This window comes from Notechis scutatus, chromosome 9 (genome assembly GCF_049901735.1).
Source record: "Notechis scutatus isolate UNSWTSFEM ecotype Mainland chromosome 9, rNotScu1.2, whole genome shotgun sequence".
In the NCBI taxonomy this organism is placed as follows: domain Eukaryota; kingdom Metazoa; phylum Chordata; class Lepidosauria; order Squamata; family Elapidae; genus Notechis; species Notechis scutatus.
In genome coordinates this window covers 10505269-10528615 of record NC_142017.1, presented here as the reverse complement: position 1 = coordinate 10528615, position 23347 = coordinate 10505269, and the positions used below count along the sequence as shown (strand labels likewise).

The window sequence follows — 23347 nt, the reverse complement described above, 5'->3', positions numbered from 1 at the left end:
ACCCTTCAATCAATCTCTTGCAGGGCCACTGCTGATTTGTTCTGGTGCTCTCATCGTAGTGGGTACGAATTCAGGGGCTTGCTCTTGGTTGCTGAATTTGGTCTGTTTTTGTTTTTTTTTAAATGTGCCTGTGACCCCAAAAGTTTGTCCATCCTGACTTAGAGCAAAACCCATAAAATTCTCATGGGATAACTTTATACACAACTGCAAGACTTTTATTGTGAGTTATTGTGCGAAAAATGGTCATAAGTCACTTTTTCAGGGCCGTTCTAATTTTTTTTCTAATTTCGAATGGCCACTAAACGAACGGTTGTAAGTCGAGAACTACCTGTATTCTCTTAAAAATGCAGCGGGAAGAAAAGCCGAAAGGAAAGGTACCAGCAACCAATTCAAGGACACTCAATGGAGAGAAGAGTCAAGAGGAAAAGACCAGAACACAATCAACACTTGCCAGTTACAAACACAAAACTGAACCGAGGCCAAGGATTAGGCAATGGGCAGCCTCCAAGTGACTTGTGCATGGCTGGCCGATGACAAGTTGGCTTCCAAATCGAGGCCCCGGGGCAAGCCTGGCCAATGAACACTAGATCGTTAACTTGTGAATAAAAATAAGCATGCACCCACTTCTCTCTCAACGACACACATGCAGACTTAGCAACCCAAAGCAGAAAGTAAACAGTCATAAAAAGATTCTCATATGAACAGGAAGAGAACTTTCTCTCTCTACCTCCTATCTCATTTATCTCTATATCAATCTATTATCTATCATCATCATCATCATCTTTTAACAACCCTATAATTCCTTGCAGGGTGGAGTCTGGACAACTGAATGGAGCTAGCAGTTTAATGGCTGGATGCCCTTCCTGTCACCAATGTGAAGCAGATATATTGTTATTGTGCCCAGAGGGAGAAATATCTGCCTTTACCTCGGATTGAACTCACAATATTAATCCACATAAACCCTTGCGGGGTGGAGTCTGGACTACTGAATGGAGCTAGCAGTGTTTTAATGGCCGGATGCTCTTTCTGTCACCAATGCGGAGTCTGTCTGTCTGTCTGTCTGTCTCTCATCTATCGATAGATAATCTATCTTCTATCTTCTATCCCTATTATTTCTATTCTCCATATATCATCATTGCATTCATTTCTCTCTCTTTCTCTTTCCCTTTCCCCCTCCCCTCTTGGAACTGCAGAAAGATAAACAGGGTGCTTCAACAACCTGCTGCCCAAATTTCTAGACACAACTGCTGAACATATTTCTGAAGGCGTAGTCCACCCACACTGTTCCTGAGTTACACATGCCTAGCAGCTGGAAGTCATGGGCATCAGTAAAGCATCATTAAACAAGCTTCCTTATGTGCAATTAGCAGCATCTTTAACAACCTAGAAATAGGGATACTCTGTTCCAGGACCTCATTTAGCCGGAAGAAGGATGCTAACTTTTGGTAAGGTATAACAACCGAAGCATCTTCCTCCACTACCAAGAACAAAGCAGAGTCCATAATAAATGCAGGGACTGCTTATTTTCATATTCCAAGTTGCAAGCAGCAGAAAGGGCTCATCTTCCTGAAAGACAACACCAAGAATTGATAACCCAGGCCTTAAGGTGTGATGGCTCTTCTTGCTACCCTCTGTTGATCCCTACAAGATTTGGAGTACCAACACCAAGAGATTTCAGCATTCTTGTTCAAGATCTCCGAGACGAGACTCTCAATTTCTTTCACAGAGTTTTATGATCTCACTAAGGTTTTCAGTCACTGGGGAGTGCACCTGAAAATGCAGTAGCCAAAAAGTCCCAGGTGACATAAAATGGTTTCCTGCAAAATGTCAACAACAATACTACCACTATTAATTTTAATTTTAAAGTTATTATAGGTCCATGTTGACATGCACACATGTACCACTGTCTGAAGGACTAGGGGTGATGTGATAGCAATCTTCTTGTCAGGATTCCAGCAACTGCCCTAATTAAATCATGATTCTTGAGCCAAAGTTCAAAAAACTTCAAAGGATTTATTAGAGGTGACATACTGGCACTGCCCTGTATGAAGCCAACTCTGGCATACGTAATTTACAGTCACCTGTGACCCTGTTTCCCTCCTCCTTCCCCCGGGTGTGTCATCAATCAGATTTCCCAATTGAGCACATTCACAGGCTGAGTGTCATCAATCACGTTCTTCAATTAAATATATTCATGGGCAAAAGCTCTGGTATTTTAGTTACAAGCTTTTAAAGATAAGAGTTGGAATGTACTTTCCCTTTGCTGCACTGCTCTTCCAGATTTCCTCCCCCCCTCTTTTTATGGCAACTACTAAAACAGGCATAGGAATGTTTTATGTGTTGACACTTTTAATATTTGAGAGGCTGCCACAAAGAAGAGGGAGTCAAGCTATTCTCCAAAGCACTTGAGGGAAACAATAAGTGGAAGCTTAACAAAGAGAGATCCAACCTAAAATTAAGATGAAATTTCCTGACAGTGGGAACGATTCATCAGTGGAATGCCTTGCCTCTAGAAGTTGTGGGTACTCCATCAAGGGAGGTTTGTAAGAAAATATCAGACAGCCATTTGTCCAGAATGGTATAGGACAGTGGTGGCTAACCTTTTTGTGCCAAAAATTGTGCACATGCTTGCACGCTTGTGCTCACATGCCAGCACCCAGAAGGCAATGCACTCCCCCCACGGCCCCTATGCCTGCACACGCAATCCCACCCACCCACCCCCCGCCGCCCCCTGCCTTGCGACTCACAGCTGATTTTCGGCCACTTTGAAGCCTTTTTCAGCCTCCCAAAGGCTTGAGGAAGGCTTCTGCAAGCTTTGTAGGTCGAAAACTAGCCCCATTTTGTCACTTCCTGTTTTCCCAAAAATACTGGAAGTGACAAAACGGGGCTAGTTTTTGGCCTACAAAGCTTGCAGAAGCCTGCAGAAGCCTTCTTCAAGCCTTTGGGAGGCTGAAAAAGGCCTCAAACCAGCTGAAAATCAACTGTGAGGCGTGCACTTGCGTAGTGAGCTAAGTTTGCCTGCAGCTCGCATGCCAGCACAAATGGCTTTGCATGCCACCTGTGGTAGATGTGCCATAGGTTCGTCATCACGGGTATAGGATCTTCGGCTTGAGTAACAGGTTAGACTAAAAGACCTCCAAGGTCCCTTCCAACTGTTGTTATTCTGTATTCAATTTTTATGGGATTCATTCCCACCCTGCCATTTTTCTGGACTGTTAGATCCCTTTCTACGAATGTGTGATTCTGTACAGATCCTCTTCTAGCCAGCCTAAGCAAACAATTTCTCAGGAGAAAGGTATGAGGAGCTGAAAACTGTGCCAACTCGGCTTATGACCTTGCAATCCGATTGCAGACAAAGCAATGGTTAACCTGACTTTGAATAGCTGAGACAGCTACAGACGGGACTACCTTGTGCACATGAAGAGCCCCAACAACACAAAACGACTCTTCCTTCCCAATGGCAGAGCTTTGTAAAGAAGCTTTAATTAGTAGCATTTGCAAATCAGGTTTATGGAAGTGCAGAACTGAACCGCTGCACACATGTTTGATTTGCAATGGCCATTTGCTCTCACCCATAATAGGATGGAAAAGAGGCAGCCCCAAAACTACAGTCCTCTGGTGATAAACCTCCATTCTCAGCCAGCATTTTATACATCAGCACAAAATGTGCACAATCTTTATTTAAAAATCTGCACAAATTACTTTGGGAATTAACTTGTTTTGGTACATTGATCCCCATGTCTGCCCTTTGAGAGTAATCTTCAAAAGGGAGAAATGTATTGGCTAGGAAACAGCATCTGTATGAGTGCTTTGGCCTCGGTAAGCATGCTAGTTCTTCAAATCGGTACAGAACAGGTAATCCTCGAGTTACGACAATTGTCCCCAAAATGTTTGTTAAGTGAGATGGTTGTTAAGTGAGTTTTTCCCCATTTTACAAACTTTTTTGTCAGAATTTAGGTCAATCACTATAGTTGTTAAGTTAGTAACACCGTTGTTACGTGAATCTGGTTTCCTCACTGACTTTGTTTGTCAGAAGGTCGCAAAAGGGGATCAAGTGACCTTGAGGGACACTGCAGCCATCATAAATAGGAACCAGTGGCCAAGCGTCTGAATTTTGATCACGTGACCATGGGGGGGAGACCATGTAGCAATGGTCGTAGGTGTGAAAACGGTCATAAGTTGCTTTTTTCAGTGCTGTTGTAAGTTCTAACAGTCAGTAAATGAACTGTCGTAAGTTAAGGACCACCTCTACTGCAACATGATTTGCTTGTATATTTATGCTTCATTGGTCCACACCTCGACTTACAAAAATCAGAGCATTATGTGAATGAGTTAGCCAGTGTTATTAGAAGATTCCTGCTGAAGACCCCAGAAAGAAGCTCTCGATCCAAGAAGATGATGCACCAGGAATCCAGTGCCTTCTGGGTGCCTGTGCTGATGGATAAAATGCTGGCTGACAATGGAGGTTTATCACCAGAGGATTGTAGCTTTGGGGCTGCCTCTTTTGCGTCCTATGTACGGGTGAGAGCAAACGGCCATTGCAAATCAAACATGTGTGCAGCGGTTCACTTCAGCACTTCCGTACCTGAGTTGCAAATGCTACTAATTAAAGCTTCTTTACAAAGCTCTGCCTTCTGGGTGCCTTCTGGGTGCCTCTTTCCTGTGGAGTGGGGGAGGCAGTGGTGCTATTCTACCGGTTCGGCCCGGTTCTGGTGTACTGGTTGCGCCGAAGATTGGCAGAGACCGAACTGATTCTCTCCGAGGAGCTGCTGTTGGGCCTATCCGCCTGCCTGGGCTTCCATACTGACCTTTATTCCTTGCTTTTGAAGCGCAGCTACTTTGCGCGGCACACCAGATTGCCGCGCGGCAGATGCTGAGGCAACCGGGAGAGTGTAGGCTTGCAGGAGGTGAGTCGAAACGCCTCTCTGCCTGTGCAAAGTGCATGTTTGGCAGGTGTGTGCGCGCAAAATGTGCGTGCCCATGCAAAGCGCACCCACCAAGCCATGCTCACCGAACCGGTGGCCACCTACTTTGCAACCAGAGTTGGTATTCAGCAGGTTCTGACCAGTTCTGGAGTACCGGTAGCGGAAATTTTGAGTAAGTCGGAGAACCACCAAATCCCACCTCTTGACTGGAGATTTTACAGCATCCTTCCCCTGCCACGCCCACCAAGCCACGCCCACCAAGCCACGCCCACAGAACCGGTAGCAAAAAAAATTGAATCCCACCACTGTTTGCAACCCATCACTGGGGAGGGGGGAGGGGAAAACCCCTTTCCCAGTTCCATCCCTGCCTCGCCCATTTGAGGCCTTCCCTGACCAGTCAGTGACCAGGGGAATTAAATTTCTCTTCTGCCTCATTTTTTAAAAAAATAAACTTTATTCAATTTTCAAAAGTTTTAAAAACATAAAATAAAATTATGTACATAATTGTGTCAACGTCAAGACATCATTTACATTTCTTTATCTCATTTCTATACATACTGTCTTATTACATTACAATCATATATTCTTTTCCTTATTCTTATTCCAAATTCATATCACATATTTTCATCATATGAAAATCTATTTATTCTACATTCAATATATATATATAATTTCCTATTCTTTACTTAATCACCACATTGTTTTTCTTCCTATTCTTAAGCCATGCATACCAGGCATCCCGGACTATATAGTATGTCGATTCCTTTTTATCTTTTAGTTTTAGAGTCACCTTGTCCATTTCTGCACAGTCTAATATTTTCTTTATGACTGCCTCATTTTTCAGTATCTTAGCAGACGCTGTTACGCTCCTGGTCCATTGAGGTCGTACTTGTTAGGTAACTGCTGCAGAATCGTCTTACCTCAGCCGGCCTAGAAATCTTGTTATTGAAGAAGCAGTTAACTTTTGCTAGACAAATATTAACTTTGCATTCTCGATTGGCAGGGTACAGGCTGTTCTGCGTCTAAACTCTCTCCTGTTAGGCCTTTCAAATTAAGCCAGCCTGCAGAAGAAAACTCTGGAACAATCATGTGCTTTAAATGTCCAGAACTTAGGGTAGGGAGAAACTTGGCCTGTCAACACAGCTGCACTTTCCACCTTGAAGCTTGGATGAGAAGCGAAACATCTTCAAGGCAACGTCCAAGCTGCCTTTTTGAAAAAGCACCTTGGGGACAATTCTGACCTGGGTGACTGAGAATCTCCACAGACAAGGGAATTTAATTTAACACAGTTTTCCCACGCTATCAACCAGTTATGAAATGAGCCATCCAAAACTCAGGAGCAGAAAATCCAAAGAAACCTCAAATCCAGAGTAAGTTCCCTCAACAGCCTGACCTGTGAGTTTTAGGCTGAAATTTGAATGGACATTTTCTTCCACATTTACAGCGATACAAGAGGCAAGAAGCAGATGGCATCACCCGGACAACTGGGGAGGAAATGCAACTTCAACATGTTTCTTTTGCTAACTTGACTCAACATATGGTAACCAGAACAGACGGTACAAACAACGCAGTTAACTGTACAAAATAGTTCTATAACACAGCCCCCTTGCAGTGGGTGTTACATAGCAATAGCACTTATATACCACTTCACAGTGCTTTTCACCCCTCTCTAAGCGGTTTACAAAGTCAGCATCTTGCTCTGAACAATCTGGGTCTTTATTTTACCAACCTTGGAAAGATGGAAGGCTGAGTCAACCTTGAGCCAGTCAGGATTGAACCCTTGGCTGTGGGGCAGAGTTTGCTTGCAACACTGCATTCTAACCACTGCACCACCACGGTTCATACCTATTTTGAGTCATACTGCCAGTTCCTTGGTATAATCTGTATTTTGAGCCAGGAATACAATAAACAGATAAGCGACATAAGTTCTTGCTTGGCCTTCTACCTCTCAAAAGTGGAACACACTGTACTGTATGTTTCCACCATCTATATGAAACTTAGTTTTAAAAGTTCCTTCATCTGCTAAGAACTTCTCTAGGGTGTTGGGGTATTAAGATTTAAGAGCTGACCAGCAGCTGTAAAGCTGATGCAAGGTAAAGCTGACGCAATGTAAAGCTGATGCAATAAGGATGAATAAGCATAGCATGGGTATTGCCCTTTTAAGATGAAGAATGGATCCACAGAAGTTTTACCTCTTTAAGAGGTGTCTATATAAAGGCAGCCATTAGAGGGTGTGTTCTCTCCCCTTGTGTCTTGTATCCATTGCACAGTTCTCCATATAGAGATAAGAAGATTGACTGCTTGTCAGGTATTTGCCTACCACATATATTTCTGTATATACGTCTTGTATATAAACCACTGTTAAATGTCTAAGTCTCTGTGTGCCGTGTTTTGCTCCTGGATTGTCTCATAAGAGTAGTCATGCTGCAAACGCTCTGACATAGGGCTTGAGTAAATGCTTGTGGTTTCAGAGGACAGAGTGGGTTGTATATCGTAGTCTACAACTCCACCTGAACAAACTGCAAAAGATGGGATGGTACAACCTGGAGGTAAAGAACTATCATCCATTACAGGTTGTTCCTGAAAAGCTGGGACAGGAACAACTTTTTGCCATGGTTGTTAAGCGAACCACATGGTCATTAAGCTTGTTGATGTCCACAGATCACAAAGTTGTCCAGTTGCCGATCCCTGGGTTAGAGATTAAGGGACTGCAAAATAACAATGCTTTCTTTCCCATTTCCCCGCCAATTGTTCAACCCTCTAGAACAGTGGTGGCTAACCTTTTTGGGCTCCTGTGCCAAAAATTGCGAGCACAACAGCATGACCACATTCGTGTGCCAGCACCCAGAATGCAATGCACGCCCCCATGTCCCCTGCGCATGCAATTCCCCCCTACACGCCACCCCTTTACCTGCACTGCGCCTCACGGCGGTATTCCGGTATTACAGGAAGTGATGAAACGGGCCTATAATTCGACTTGAGAAGGCTTGCAGAGGCTTTTTCCAAGCCTCTGGGGGGCCAAAAAAAGGCTACAAACCAATCAAAAAAAAAAACCAGCTGTGAGGCGTGCGCATGCACAGTGAGGTAAGTTTGCATGCAGCTTGCGTGCCAGCACAAATGGCTCTGCGTGCCACTTGCGGCATGCATGCCATAGGTTTGCCATCACGGCTCTAGAAAAAAGCAGGCAACCGGTGTTGACATGGGAGTTTGAGTTTGCAAGTTAAGGAATCTGGGACCAGAAAGGACTATTTTATGAACAGAAGAACAAGCAAGCAACCAGCCAGACTGAGAAAGGGACTGCAGGCAGTTCATTACAACGAAAAGGAAACTTCCATCTCCTATCAGAACTAAATGTTTTGTTATTGCAGAAATTCATTTTCATCATTTTAACTACAGTTGCTTGTTAATGACAATCAAGTCTCTTATCTATTCCAGCCAAGAGTCCCTGTTATGAGATGACGCCACTGAGTTCCTGGAGAAAGAATCATTAATTAAAAATGCTTAGAGCCTGATTGTTCAACTTTGACAACTTTAAGCTGTATGGACTTCAACAATGCTGACTGGGAAATTCTAGGAGTTGAAGTCCATACAGCTTAAAGTTGTCAAAGTTGAAAAATATTGGCCTCTGACTCTTCGCCTGAGAAAGAAGAAAGAAATTTCATGCTTAGGAACACAAAATCTTGAAGGAAGCTTTTACAATAGTTTCTGCCATTAAAGGCAAGGCCACCTAAACATCTATAGAGATTCTCAGTCATCCAGGCCATGGTTGACCCAAAGGTGCATTTTTGGGAGGCAACTGAACTTATTGGTTTTTTTCTTTGAAGACGTTTCACTTCTCATCCAAGAAGCTTCTTCAGCTCTAACTGGATAGTGGGGAATGGAAGGATTTATATTCCTTGTAGACAGCTGGTCATTTGCATCCTTTTAGAGGGTGGTTGAGGCCACTTGGGAGGTTTATCTGTGTTCTCAGGGGTCACCTATTCAGGTGTACTCTGCAATTTTTCTGGAAATCCGTTCATACCCCCACAGCATCCGAAGGGGATTCATCCCAAAGTGCATAGCTAAAAGTCTATGGAGATTCTCAGTCATCCAGGTCATGGCTGTCCCAAAAGCACATGGTTGTGCTTTTACAGGAAGCAAATGAACAATTGTCTGCAAGGAATATAAATCCTTCCATTCCCCACCATCCAGTCAGAGCTGAAGAATCTTCTTGGATGAGAAGCGAAAGGTCTTCAAAGAAAAAAGCTGCCTCCTAAAAAAAGCACTTTTGAGCAAAGCCACCTAGCTGACCTGCTTCCATTCCATGCACGAAGCCCAAGGAGATTACAAAACCACCTCTCATATTACCTCAATGGCTGCTTAATGCAAGTTGCACCCATTAGTACATGTCTCCGTGGATCAGGAGAAGACAACCTACAATTTCTTTTCTTTTTTTAATAAATAAATTTTATTAATTTTACAATTAAAACAAACCAACAACACATACACAAATGAAAGAAAAGAAAAGAAAAGGAGAAGAAAATAGAAAGAAAAAATAGAAAGCAATTAAAAACATTCTCATCTTCAACAGTTTGTAAGATCTCTCTTCTTTTTAAACCCTTAATTTATGCCATATACATCCTACAATTTCTATCATGCACAGATCCGTAGATTATAGACAGAAGCTAGCAGAAAGGCCATGTTCCCCTCCTTCTACCAAATTTACAAAGATGTCCAATGACAGGCCTGCAAGAAAAAAATGTTAGGACTAAACAAAATGAAAGTGTTTGTACCGGACATAACATCAGACACAAGAGAGTCAGCAAACCACCAAACAGAAGCAAAGAAACAGGAAATGTATTTGAAAGACCTCTTCCTTTTTCTGGTAGGAAGATGTCCAAACTGCAGGTTTGGTCATGCCTTATTTGATAAAACATGGCATAGAAGGAAGCAACCAGAGCTGTTTATTTCATGTTTTAGACATTTCTTTTGCAGAACTTCCTAAAGAGTAGAGAAGAATTGAGGTTAAGGAAGTTTTACAGCTCCAGAGCTCAAGATATGAGAGGCTGCCACAAAGAAGAAGAGGTCAAATTATTCTTCAAAGCACCAGAAGGCAGGAGAAGAAACAATGGTTGGAAACTAATCAAAGAGAGAATCAACCTGGAATTAAGGAGAGGCTTTGGAGCAGTGAGGACAATTAACCAGTGGGTCAGCTTTGCCTGCAGAAACCGTGGGTGCTCCAGGATTTTCAGAGCACCCATGGATGTTTTTAAGAAGATCTAGACATCTAAAATGGCACAGGTTCTCCTGTTTGAGCAGGGGGCTGGAACAGAAGACCTCCAAGGTCCTTTCCAACTCTATTCTAAAATCAATATTTGATCAAGCAGGAAAGTGACCAAGACAGAGCCCTCCTCCCTCTCTCCTTGAATCTACAACCTAAGCAAAAAAAAAAATCTGCATCTGGCCCTGGGAAACAAGGGAAGCCAGCCCCAGTGGACACCAGAAGGAATGTGAGAAAAATCCAGCTCCAGCTGCTACTTCTAAAAACAGAAGGCAACTGTTGCCTGGTGTTGTCTGTTTCATCATGTTGCAAATGAACAAAAAGAAAAGAGAAGCCGAGCTATTTCAGTTGCCTGCCGCCTCTCCAGCCCACGGCGATTTCATCAGGCTACTTGAATCGTTTGAGTGCCAGTTCATTCAGTGGGACTAGAATTACAAACTGGAAGGATTGGTGCTTAGGCAGCGTTCCAAGGGGGCTGCCCCAAAGAAGAGAGGGGGTCAACTTATTCTCCAAAGCATCTTGAAGGCAGGACAAGAAACAATGGATGGAAACTAATCGAGGAGAGAAGCAACCTAGAGCTAAGGAGGAATTTCCTGACAGTGAGAACCATCAATGGCAGCCGCGCATAGACTTATATACCGCTTCACAGTGCTTTACAGCCCTCTCTCAGCCGTTTATGGAGTCAGCATACTGTCCCCCAACAATCTTGAGTCCCCATTTTACTGATCTTGGAAGGCTGCATCAACTGAATTAATCAGTGAAACGACCCCCAGAAGTTTTGGATGCTCCATCGCTGGAGGTTTTTAAAAAGAGATTGGACAGCCATTTGTCTGAAATAGTATAGGGCTGTGATGGCGAACCTATGGCACGTGCAAGCCGCAGGCAAAATTACCTCACGGCGCATGGGCGTGCCTCACAGCTGATTTTTTTTGGCTGGTTTGAGGACTTTTTCAGCCTCCCAGAGGCTTGAAAAAACCCTCTGCAGCCTTTTCAGGACCAATAATAGGCCTGTTTCATCACTTCCTGTAATACCGGAAGTGACAAAATGGGCCTATTATTCATCCTGAAAAGCCTGCAGAGTTTTTTCAAGCTTCTGTGAGGCTGAAAAACCAGCCAAAAAATCAGCTGTGAGGTACAGTTCAGGTAAGGGAACGGCGGCAGCAGGGGGGATTGCACATGCATGCGCAGGGGCGTGGGGGCGCGCATTGCCTTCTGGGTGCTGGCATGTGAGAACGCACGCGCGAGAGAGAGAGCACAATTTTTGGCACAGGAGCCCCAAAAGATTAGCCACCACTAGTATAGGGTGTCCTGGAGGTTGACTAGAAGACCCCCAAAGTCCCTTCTAACTGTTATACTCCTTCCTCATCCCATTTCTGTGTCGAATCTTTTTTTGATATGTCTGAGAACAAGGATTCCTCATCTCCATTTTTTCCATCGGCTGCACTGGTGGATTAGCAAAGCAAAATTGAAGGCGTACTTGGGGTGGCGGGGGAACTAGCCTGATTTTCTCTGTACTTCCATCAGGATAAATCTACCAATGCCTGGAGTATCTCCTCTGTTGAGTTGATATGTTAAGACAAGGGTCTTCAAACTTGGCAAGTTTAAGACTTGTGGACTTCAACGCCCATAATTCCTGAGCCAACATGACTGGAGGAGGAATTCTGGGAGTTGGAAGTCCACAAGTCTTAAAGTTGTCAAGTTTGAAGACCCCTGTGTTAAGATATAGTGAAAAGATTGCAGCCTGGAGTCCATGTGTTGTCTTTCCGTGACCTCCACAATTTCCCGAAAGAGAACGGAGCCAACCATTTGTACGTATTTCAGGAGGCTGCAAGGTTTAGGGGCCAAATGGATTCTATAAGACTTGCCAATACTTAATGCATCAATTTTACTTCTTAAAATACTCACTTCCCTATTCAGAATGATCCCTGCCTCTCCCCATGAAGTGGAACCACACGAAGCCTCAGTAATCCTCAAACGAATAGGAATTATGCCCCAGAGTTCTCCAACTCTTTCTTTGTCACATCTCTTTAGTTCAGAAAAGCTACCTGGAAGACTGCTTAAATCCTAATTGAGCTGAAACCAAACTAAGCCTCTTTAATCTCAGCAGGGCTGATGGTACTTGATGACCTTTTAGAGTTTCACTTGTTTTTATCTTCATTCATTTTTTTCCCCCAATGTGAATAGGTCCATAAAGTCGCCAGGAATCCAGTCTGATTTGAAGGAATCTAAAATTTACCTTAGCTTATTTTTTCAAATCCATCAGAGAGCCACTTAACATCTAGAACCTTAAAAGAAGATAATATTGTCTTCCAAGATTAAAGGGAGTGAGAGATTTTTCTGCCTTTCTTTTTTGCAATATTATTTCCTTAGGGAAGCCTTCAAATGTTATGTTGACCTTTCAACAGGCCTAATCAAGATTGTTCCATTATGTTGGCCAACATAACTACCTTGGCATTTCTCATCTTCAACATATTTATGGAAAAAGCTCAGCTGGTCTTACAGGATCTTCTTTGTTACGTTTCTTATTATGCTGCTCTGAGTATTGCTAATAAATGAATTGCCCCGAAGCAATATCTGGAATTGCCACATGTGTCAATTGCCTGGTAATCTGTTGTCATGGGAACTAACAGGTTAGCCAATGATTTCTCCCAAGTGAGCTATTTTGGGAGAAATCTGAATAAAAAAAGATGGCTCTGAGAATTTGAGGCAGATTTTAGAATGATATAATGGAAGTGTGACTCATCTGATTGGCCCATTGTTATAATTTAACTTGTGACTTATTGAGTAAATCAGTACCAGGGTTCACACAACTTAAATTATAATCCCTGTGTAACAAATCTCACTTATGTTGCATGAATCCAGCCATTATTAGTTAGCTCAAACTGTGAATCTTGCTATTACAATGTCTATACCACAATTTATAGATTAGTGTACTGGGTAAAACTAGCCACAAGTAAGCAAACCATGTCTTGGCATATATATATTTTTTCTGTCCAATCTTGTTCCATTCTCCAAGATGGCCAAGACAAGTCCCCTGCACTTTTGTTGACAAGGATTTTCAGAAGTGACTTGCTGTTGCTTCTTTTCCAGGGCTGAGAGAAAGGGGCTGGCCCAGGGTCTTCCAGCTGACTTTGTGCTTAGTTCAGAACCAGAACTCATGGTCTCCCAGACTGTAGCCTGATGCCTTATTAATAATCACTGCACCAAATTCAAAGGTGCTTTTTCAAGAGGCAACTGGATTTTCTGGTTTTTCTTTGAAGACATTTCGCTTCTCATCCAAGAAGCTTCTTCAGCTCTGACTGCAGAAAAGTTGAAGAAGCTTCTTGGATGAGAAGCGAAACATCTTCAAAGAAAAAAAAAACTAAGAAGTCCTGTTGTCTCTTGAAAAAGCACCTTTGGGACAACCGAGAACTGGATGATTGACGATCTCCATAGACTGCTCCAAACTGGCTTTCTTCGCAAAATATCTGAACCTAACTATTGGGAGGTGAATTTGGTCTCAGAAAAAGAAGCTTATGGGGATATCAGTGTTCCTAGAAGATTAGAGGTAAAACCAGCAGATCTATAAGAATTAAGAAATATTTACACTGGGGTAAGCACCATGGTTTCTCTAACCTCTTTCTAAAGGGAGCCCAACCTCAACCAGCATGGAAGCCATGAGGTTTCTCAGTTATCAAAACTGTTAGGTTTTGCCAAAAACAAAAGTTTTTCTTCTTAGTTCCGAATTTTAGAAACATTGAGTCAATGAAAGACAATGTCATCTTATCTAAATGATTCTCATCAGTTACAAGACAAGATTTTTGTCTTTTTGTCATCCTGCATTGCTAAATTAATTGCATGTTGTAACCACATCACCCTATTTGATATTAGGATTTCTACTATTAAGTCTTTACTGAGATATGGGGAACCTAATTAGCAAATTGGATAGAACATGACCCAAAAAACCACCCCCCTATAGGCTAGATTGGAAAGTTTCCAATCCCAGAAATATCTGGGGAAAAGGGTGGACTCTGTTCTGTTAATTCACTCAGAGTTGAGCTTCAACTCAGAGAGTCTTTATTTTCTGTTTCTTGAAGAAAGTAGACACAGATGAGGTTTTGGAAAGAACAGAAATGTCGCTGCCCGAGCCAAAATATCTTCCCAGATTGTTCCAAGGCAGCTGCAAAATATTCCACTGGCTCAGTCTTATTTTAAAAGCAGTTATATAGAGAAGATAAAAAGAAACGGTCAGTTTATGCAGCTGCGGGCACGTTTCTTTCAACAATTATTTGAAATTTGCTTTTTCTGCAAATAGTCCTCTAAAAGAAAAAATATCCGTGCTTGGGAAGGCAGTCTTCTATCCTTTGCAAGACCATTGGGTCTTCTCAAGTAACAATTAGGAAGGAAACAATAAGATTAAAAATAGACAGCAATCTCAGGCAGACAGTCCACAAAGAATGATTGAACAAGCCATGGTGGTTACTCAATGAACCTCCTCTGGAAACAGATTTGCTTAAAAGTATACCGGTAGTCCTTGACTTTTAGTAACCGTTCCAAGTTACAACGGCAGTGAAAAAAGTGATTTATGAGCCTTTTTCAGTTATGACCATTGCAGAATCCCCTGGGTCACGTAATCCAAATTTGGAGGCTTGGCAACTGACTCATATTTATGACGATTGCAGTGTCCTGGGGTCACAAGAATCTCTCTTGCAACCTTCTGACAAAGTCAATGTGGGAATTAAGATTCACTTTACAGCCATGTCACTAACTTAACAACTGCAGCAATGTCATTTAACAACTCTGGCAGGAAAGGTTGTAAAATGGGATAAAACTCACAACCCAGGGCTCGCTTAGCCACCAAAATTTCGTGGTCGTTAAGTTGAGGACCTGCCATATTGAGCTTTTTCAATCCTTCCAAGTGATGTCCAGGTCCATTTCTCCTTCGTTTCATGTACAATCTGGAACTGAATACAGTCAAAAACTCAAACTGCCAAGGAGCTGCTGATCCAGTTTTACAGAGGGATTACTGAGTCTGTCATCTGCACCACTATAACTGTCCGGTTTGGTTCTGCAACCCATCAAGGACAGACACAGACTTCAGAGGATAATTAGGACTGCAGAAAAAAACAGTTACTACCAACCTGCCTTCAATCGAGGACCTGTCAAAAAGAGGGCTGTGAAAATATCTACAGACCCCTCACATCCTGGACATAAACTGTTTCAACTTCTTCCCTCAAAACGACGCTATAGAGTCCTGAACACCAGAACAACTAGAGACAAGGACAGTTTTTCCCGAAAGCCATCACTCTGCTAAACAAATAATTCCCTCAACACTGTTCAACTATTACAAAGTCTGAACTACTATTACTATTAATCTTCTCATCACTCCTTATTATCCATCCCCTCCCATTTGTGACTGTATGTCTGTAACTTTGTTGCTTGTATCCTTACGATTTATATTCACTTTTTCCTAGAATGATTTGATTGCTTATTGTACCCTATGACTATCATTAAGTGTCGTACCTTATGATTCTCGACTCTTGATGAGTGTATCTTTTCTTTATGTACACAGAGAACATATGCACCAAGACAAATTCCTTGTGTGTCCAATCACACTTGGCGAATAAAGTGTTCTGTTCTATTCTATTCTATTCTATTCTATTCTATTCTATTCTATTCTATTCACCTGCCGTTGAAAGAGGGAACACTACATGCCCTCCAATGAGTTTCAGTAGGAAAGATGTAATACTCTTTAAGAAATTGCTAATTGATTAAATACACCACAGGGACATTTCTCCACACTGACACCCTTCAGAAACATTGAGTCTTCAGCCCCCAGATTGAAGAACCAACCTCCCCAAAACCACATTGATTGGGAATTTAAAAACACTAGTTTCAATCCATTACGTAAGCCAGCAGGCTGGAGAAGTAGGATGTGTGATCTAAAAAATGAAAAGTCTACGTTGTCACCAGATATGAACACGCTGGTGTTAGTCCTCTCTAAGATAAACCAGCTGGAGAGAAAGCAAGCTTGCAAAATGTGAGCTACAGATGAATCTGTTGAAAGAAAGAAGACCCGAAGGGTACAGTCATAAAGACATTGACTCAGTCTTTCTCGTAATTGACTCAATCTTTCTCGTAATTGTCGATTTAAGTCAGAGGGCCATCTCCGTATCTTGAACTTTGCCACACAGCCACTAAAAGCAAAAGGACAACTCACTTTAATTCCCCAGGCACAGAAGAAGCAAAGCAGCAAAGTCATTCCTAAAGAATAAAACTTGGAAAGAGAAGAGAGACCAGACTCTGCCACCCACTTCTCCCTGTTTGAATTTGCAGCCCTCCAATGTTACTAGGCCACAACGACCAATTTAGACAGAGGAGAAGGGTGGTGGATGATGTGATTGAGAATCTCTACCCCTAGGACTACATTTGCACATCTGTGGGTCTCTTTCCTTTGGCAAGATGCAATGTTTGGCCCAAAGCCTTCCACCAAGACCTTAGAGCTTTCATAACTCCTTCATTCTAGATCTCTACCTTGGCAGCTCGAAGACGTGTGGGCTCCAACTCCTAGAATTCCCCCAGCCAGCATGGCTGGCTAAGGAATTCTGGGAGTTGAAGTTTGCACGTTTTCAAGTTGCCAAGGGTGGGGAGAAAAAAACAACAACCACTGTTCTAGATTAATGAGAGACAAAGGAGCAGTGTGCTTTTTTACTCCTTGGCAAACTGCTTCATCTAGATTCCTCTAGCATGGTCCATCCGGTGACAGGAAAAAAAAGGAAACAAGGACTCACAAAGAGCCAGCTCTGGCATCAAAATCACAGCAAAAACGTACAAAGCTGGAAAGCCGAGCAGCAGGGATGCCAAAGGGCTTTCATCTGAAAATTACACCCTGCCAATCTCCTCATACCGTGAAACCCACGCTTAAAATTACATCCTTCACAGAACACATTGCAAGGGGGGACGGTGGGGGGCGGGTGGGTAAGCAGTGAGCCAGTCACAGCCAATTGACAGCCAGGCAAAAGGCTTTGGGTACCGATAGAAGAGAATGTTTGTAGCTTAGGGATGAACTGTGGGGTCCTTGGTGGTCTCTGAGTTAAAATAACAAGAGTTGAAAGGGACCTTGGAGGTCTTCTAGTCCAACCCCCTGCTCAAGCAGGAGACCCTATGATCGTGATGGCGAACCTATAGCACGCATGCCACAGGTGGTACACAGAGCCATGTGTGCCGGCACGCGAGCTGCAGGCAAATTTACCTCACAGGGCCTGCACGCGCCTCACAGCTGATTTTCGGCCAGTTTGAGGCCTTTTTCGGCCTCCCAAAGGCTTGAGGAAGGCTTCTGAAGGCCGAAAACTAGCCCCGTTTCGTCACTTCTGGCATGCACGCACAACACCCCCGCCCCCTTACCTGCACTGCACATGCACGCACCTCCCAGCTGATTTTCGGTCCGTTTGAGGCCGTTTTGGCCCTTCCGGAGGCTCGAAGAAAGCCTCTGCAGCCTTTGGAGGCGGAAAACAGGCCCATTTCAGCACTCTCCGATATTTCCGCAAGGCCCGTTTTCGAGCCTCCGGGAGGGTGAAAACGGCCTCAAATGGGCCGAAAATCAACCGAGAAGCGCGCACATGCACAGTGCAGGTAAGTTTAGCTGGGGGTCACGTGCCCACACAAATGGGTCTGCGTGCCGCACACCTGCCATAGGTTTACTATCACGGTAATAGGCATTCCAGCCTCTTTGTGGGGCAGGCTAAATGAATCAAGCCAGGCGGTACGGACTCTCCCTGAGGACCCCAGAAGCTTCAAAGATGTAGACATTTCACCAGGTGCTTCAAGAGGTTGGCCATTCGAGCCACAAAACCGGGAAAACGAAGAACACATCAGAACACCAAAGCACAGGGGATTATTGTCAGGAACCCCGCAAAAGGCCACAAAGCAACTTAGAGAAAAGGCAGAAAAATCATATATATATATATATATATTTTTTAAAATGATCAGCCTCACGCACCCAGTGAGAAATCTCTCACCATTTCTCCTGGCTTGGCTTGGCTTAGCCTTGCAAATTGCCCTGAGCAATTACAGGACTGCAAATATGCACCCCTCTCTTTATTAATTATTAAAAGGAGCGGATGTATTTTTCACTCAACTTTAATCTAAATGAATCCTTTGCAAAGTCATTGATCACTTCAAGGAGTCTGCATGGCAAAGTTAGAAGATCACTTCCCACAACAGACAGGCTGGGGGGGTGGGGTGGGGTATGTATCCAAACATTTAATTTATGGAAGTTGTATCACAACAGCACTGATGATGATACCTAGTTTGGTAATGAAATATCGTAGAGTAGAGTAGAGTAGAGTAGAGTAGAATAGAATAGAATAAGAATAAGAATAAGAATTAGAATAGAATAGAATAGAATAGAATAGAATAGAATAGAATAGAATAGGAAGGGTCCTTGGAGCAGTGGTGGTATTCTACCGGTTCAGGCTGGTTCAAGCGAGCAGGTAGTAAAAAAATGCTACTGTTCGGCTGAACCGGTAGTAAGAAAACAGCTATCAGTTCAGCCGAACCGGTATTTCTTTTCCCGTCCCCCAACGATCAGCTGTTCCGATGATCAGCTGTGCCAGGATCCCCCTCACTGTTTTACTGCTTTGCCCAGGAGGCCCAGGAGGCAAAAAGGGACAAGCGGAGGGGGGAATGCTGCAAAAAAGGCCACACCCACCCAATCACATGGCCACGCCCACCCAGCCATGCCCACACAACCGGTAGTAAAAATATTTGCGTCCCACCCCTGCCTTGGAGGTCTTCTAGTCCAACCCCCTGCTTTGCAAGAAAACAACCCAAGCTCAGAGACCATCAAGGACCCCCTCATTTCAACCCTGAGCTACAAAATATTCTTCTCGATGGGTCCCATAATGTTCTTCCTTGGAGTGGTTCTGTTTATCCTCAAGAGGGGTTCTTCATGGCTTGGTGTTACGTGGAACCTCCCTTTGTTTATTGTGTTGTGAAAACCCAGCCAATTGCAGTTTATTCAGTAACCGTGATTCAGCAGGATGTGTGAGGCCAGCCAAAAACTCAAGACCAGCCACTCCGTCTCATTCTCTCTCTGCCTCCCATCACCACACCATTTTTATAGCTAACATCACAGGCACCTGCCACCTCCTCCCTTTGTTCATGAAACACATCCTGTACAAATACCAATTCAGAGAGATCCCTTTCTAAAACCCATGCTCCAAACAAGGGATTCAGCCCCAGGGACTCACAATGCAATAAAACAAGAGTTCCTGAACATACACAGAGCACTGTCTACAGCAGGGGTCCCCAAACTTGGCAACTTTGCTGGCTGAGGAATTCTGGAAGTTGAAGTCCACCAGTCTTAAAGTTGCCAAGTTTGGAGCCCTCTGAGGTACACTGTGGCTGATACAAAATGGAACTTCAAGGCTGCCTCTTTCTGCGTAGAAATGTGTTGCAAATCTACCTTGTTTAATTTCAGTGTCACTTGGAAACCATTTTATGGATTATATAATCTTGCCACATTCAAAGCTGGGATTTCTTGGCACGTGAGATCTTAAAGCATTAGATTTTGTTCAATTATTTATAAAGTCAAGGGTGAACTGTTTCAATTAGTTATAAATTCTTGTTAACGCTTTTCATTTTGACATACTCCTTTTATTCTTGCGTTCTTTACTAAGCAACACTGGGCAACTGCAGGCAATCCTTAGAATAGAATAGAATAGAATAGAATAGAATAGAATAGAATAGAATAGAATAGAATAGAATAGAATTAGAATTAGAATTAGAATTAGAATTAGAATTAGAATAGAATAGGAAAGAATAGGAAAGAATAGAATAGAAAATAGAAAGAGTAGAATTAGAGTAGAATAAGAATTAGAATGGAATAGGAAAGAATAGAATAGAATAAGAATAAGAATTTGAACAGAATAGGAAAGAATAGAATAGAAAATAGAATAGAATAGAATAGAATTAGAATAGAATAAGAATAGAATGGGAAAGAGTAGAATAGAATAAGAATTAGAATAGAATAAGATTTAGAATAGAATAGGAAAGAGTAGAATAGAATATTGAATAGAATAGAATAGAATAGAATAGAATAGAATAGAATAGAATAGAATAGAATAGAAAATAGAATAGAAAATAGAAAATAGAAAATAGAAAAGAATTCTGGGAGTTGAAGTCCACAAGTCTTAAAGTTGCCAAGCTTGGAGACCTCTGGTCCACAGAAACAAAAACATCTTCTCTACATTGCATATCTTTGGCAGTCACCACAAATTTACAACAAAAACAAAGGAGCAACTTTGTTACATGCTTTTGCCTCCTTGGAAAGAATAACATTTTTCAACTCCAAATTTGAATACAGGGTAAAGGAAGAGAAACAGCCTGGGTGAGTTCACATCACACACCAGATTAGAAAAAAAAGTTGGGTTGTGGTGCTATCTGGTTCCCTGTTGTGGGAAATCCACATCCTCCCCGCATGTTGTACAAAGCGCACTATATTTCTGAAAAGTTTTTACTTTAATAAGAAAAATAAATATCTAATGAAGATACTGTAGATAGTACTTGACTTACAACAGCTCATTGAGCGACCGTTCAAAGTTACAACAGCACTGAAAAAAGTGACTGGTGGCGGTTTTTCACACGTACGACCACAACCACATCCCCATGGCCGTGTGATCAAAATTTGAACGCTTGGCAACTGACTCGTATTTACAACAGTTGCAGTGTCCAGGGGTCACATGATCCCCTTTTGCAACCTTCTGACAAGAAAAGTCCATTGGGGAAGCCGGATTCACTTAATAACCGTCTTACTAACTGACGGCAATTCAACTTACAACTGCAATGATTCATTTAACAACTCTGGCAAGAAAAATCATAAAACGGGGCACAAAACCCAGTTAACAAATGTTTACTTCACTTTACTTTACTGTTATTGCACCTCATACAATGAAATTAAATACCATCTTCAGTGTACATTATGACTATGAAAATAAAACACAAGCACACATCCTTCATATTCTATACATTGAATAGAAAACCCCTGATATTGCATTAATATTGCACTACACAGAAGAATTCAAAAGAGCTGCTGCCCTGGGATAAAAGCTGTTTTTCAGCCTGTTTGTCCTTGTTTTTATTATTATCCTGTACCGTCTGCCAGATGGTAATAGTTCAAAAAAAGGGTTCCCAGGATGAGATGGATCTTTGAGGATGTTTTGAACTTTCTTAAGGCAGCGGGAGCTATAAAGCTCTTCCAAAGAGGGGAGAGGACAACCCATGATCTTCTGGGCAATGACGTTAACTCTCTGGAGTGCTGTCCTATCTGCCCCTGTGCAATTGGCAAACCACACACAGGTGCAGTAAGTTAAGATACTCTCTATGCCTCATTTAGCAATATAAATGTTGGGCTTGATTGTGGTCATAAATTAAGGACTACTTGTATGCTAGCTGGACCCTAGATTAGCTTTATTATGAGCATTTGAGGGAGTAAATAAGACTGGCTGCATTAAAAAAAAAAGAACTTATTTTTGTCAGCGGCTGCTATGCAGTTTATCATTAGTCATGGACGATGGAATAATCGGTCAGACTCCATTGGAGTCAATGGAGAAACGGATGAGAAACAGAGAAAGCCTCATAGAGCGGAAGAGGGTTTTCCAACAGTTCAATACCACTTTATTGATGTATCTATGAAAGTATCAAACTATGTTTTTCTAACAGACATAATAATCCTTCCAGATGATCCTTCCAGGGAAAACCCCCTCAAAGTCCCAATTCAAAGGGAAAGTTCTACAGATCCCAAATAATCACCATCTTCATTCTATTAGGCGACACAGATCCCTTCATTTTGCAAACTCCAAAAGCAAGAATGAAGGCCATTCCGGCTTGGTGGGGGGGGAAGCCACCAGCCCCTAAAACCAGCCCCCTCCCCACCAAGGCTTGCAAACCAGGGCTTGGGGCTCTGTGCGCTATCTCAACCCCTCTCAATTTGTGCCTTAGTCCCTCAATCCTGGCGCTGTTCCTGCAGAAGAGATCAGGAAGGCTCACTTTTCAAGCCCACCAACCCCCTCCCTACCCCAACTCTTTCCAACTCCCGATCACCTTGTGCTCTTTGGGCTGTTACACCAATTTGATTAAGGGATGAATAATAAACATAATAAAAACCGGAGGAGGAGGAGCAGAAGGAGAAGCAGGGGAAGGAGAAGAAGGAGAGGAGGAGGAGGAGGAGGAGAGGAGGTGAAGAAGGAAAAGGAGGAGAGAAGAGGAGGAGGAGGATAAGGAGAAGCAGGAGGAGGAGCAGAGGGAGAAACAGGGGAAGGAGAAGGAGAAGGAGAAGAGGAGGAGGAGAGAGGAAAAGGAGAGGAGGAGGAGAAGAAGAAGGAGAAGGGGAGGAGGAGGAGGAGAGAAGATGGAGGAGAGAAGAGGAGAGGAGGAAGACAAGGAGAAGCAGGAGGAGGAGGAGCAGAAGGAGAGGCAGGAGAAGGAGAAGAAGGGGAGGAGGAAAGGAGAAGGAGGAGAGAAGGAAAAGGAGAAGAAGATGAGAAGAAGGAGGAGAGAGGGAAGAGGAGAGGAGGAGGAGAGGAGAGGAGGAGGAGGACAAGGAGAAGCAGGAGGAGGAGCAGGAGAAACAGGGGAAGGAGAAGAAGGAGAGGAGGAGAAGGAGGGGAGAAGGAAGAGGAGAGGAGGAGGACAAGGAGAAGCAGGAGGAGGAGGAGCAGAAGGAGAGGCAGGAGAAGGAGAAGGAGGGGAGGAGGGGAGGAGAGGGAGGAGAGAAGGAAAAGGAGAAGAAGAAGAGGAGGAGGAGGAGAGAGGGAAGAGGAGAGGAGGAGGAGGACAAGGAGAGGCAGAAGGAGAAGAGGAGGAGGAGAAGGAGGAGAAGGGGAGGAGAGGCGGAGGAGGAGAGAAGGAAAAGGAGAAGAAGAAGAGGAGGAGGAGGAGAGAGGGAAGAGGAGAGGAGGACAAGGAGAGGCAGAAGGAGAAGAGGAGGAGGAGAAGGAGAAGAAGGGGAGGAGAGGCGGAGGAGGAGAGGGAGGAGAAGAAGAGGAGGAGGAGGAGAGGGGAAGAGGAGAGGAGGAGGAGGAGGACAAGGAGAGGCAGGAGAAGGAGAGGAAGGGAAGAGGAGGAAAAGGGAGAGAAAAAGGCCAAGGGCCCTGGGGCAAGCGCCGGCCGCCTCCCAGCAACC

At 43.3% G+C, this 23347-nt stretch overlaps 1 protein-coding gene across 4 annotated transcripts in view; it reads right to left on the bottom strand.

Moving 5' to 3' along the window:
• The window catches only part of RIPOR1 (RHO family interacting cell polarization regulator 1), a 117200-nt gene that overhangs the window by 77952 nt on the left and 15901 nt on the right, over nucleotides 1-23347 (bottom strand). The window lies entirely within an intron of this gene.